The sequence below is a fragment of the Heteronotia binoei genome, chromosome 21, assembly GCF_032191835.1.
Source record: "Heteronotia binoei isolate CCM8104 ecotype False Entrance Well chromosome 21, APGP_CSIRO_Hbin_v1, whole genome shotgun sequence".
Lineage (NCBI taxonomy): Eukaryota > Metazoa > Chordata > Lepidosauria > Squamata > Gekkonidae > Heteronotia > Heteronotia binoei.
Genome location: NC_083243.1, coordinates 124,676,461 through 124,677,472, shown reverse-complemented (window position 1 = coordinate 124,677,472; position 1,012 = coordinate 124,676,461). Strand labels below are relative to the sequence as shown.

General features: G+C 46.3%; 1 non-coding gene and 1 pseudogene across 1 annotated transcript; one reads left to right on the top strand and one right to left on the bottom strand.

Moving 5' to 3' along the window:
* Positions 1-449: 449 nt before the first annotated feature.
* On the bottom strand, positions 450-518 carry LOC132590342 (U6 spliceosomal RNA; annotated as a pseudogene).
* LOC132590340 (U6 spliceosomal RNA) lies at positions 492-593 on the top strand. Its single transcript, XR_009556684.1, has one exon. It is a non-coding gene; the product is annotated as a U6 spliceosomal RNA (small nuclear RNA).
* The last annotated feature ends 419 nt before the right edge of the window (positions 594-1,012 follow it).

Here is a 1,012-nt window from a genome sequence, read left to right as displayed (position 1 = left end):
TCCCACCAGGTAGGTATCTGCATCCTCAAAAACTGACTGGCAACATCCAACTAATCCTCTCATGTCTCCATACCCCATCTAATCCCTTTTGTGTTACACCTATGCTGATGTGTACACCTAGTGCACACACACACCCCTTGCTACCACAACAATGTGATGAGACCAGTTCTGGTAACAGCAATCAAGAAAACTACCTCATTTAGTGTTGTCAGACCAAGGCTGGAAAATTCTTGGAGATCTGGGAGTGAAACCGGAGGAAGGTCAGGTATAATGCTATGGAGTCCACTCTCCAAAGCAGCTATTTTCTCCAGGGAAATTGATATCTGCAGTGTGGAGATCAGTTGCAATTCCAAGAGATCTCCAGGCCACACCTAAAGGTTGGCAACCCTCTTTTGTAAGCTGTACTTTGAATGGGGGAGGGCAATAGTGATGGCAAAGTATTTGCACTGGGGACCATGCTAATCTTCTCTGTATTGTTCCAATTTTAGTATATGCTTTGGCAGCACATATACTAAAACTGGAATGATACAGAGAAGCTTAGCATGATCCTGGACAAAGATGACACACACATGACACAAAGTATCTACACGCCCAAACCCAACAACATGAATGACTTAGCCAGCATGCATTTGTATAGTATTATGATCTGGGCCCAATGACAGTGAGTCTGGCTGGCAAAATGAAGAAGATAAGCTACAACCCCTGCTTCCAAAACAGGATTGAAACAACTTTAAAAAAATGGATGATTTTTAAAAACATTTCCTGGAGTTGGCATTGCCACCCCCAGATGTTGCCCTCAAACCTACCAGCCAGGTCTGCCATAAGCCAAAGAGACTGGGCACGCATGTTGTGGGTCCAGAACTGTGAAAGACATGGAAGAGAATGAGCCAACACCTGCCGCATGGGGCCCAATCAGGGAGGTGGTTATGACACCTGAGAGCAGGATGAGGGGGAGTCAAGGGAGAGTGCATGACCCCCAGGTCCTTCAGCCCCATGCCATGCCACACCTAGG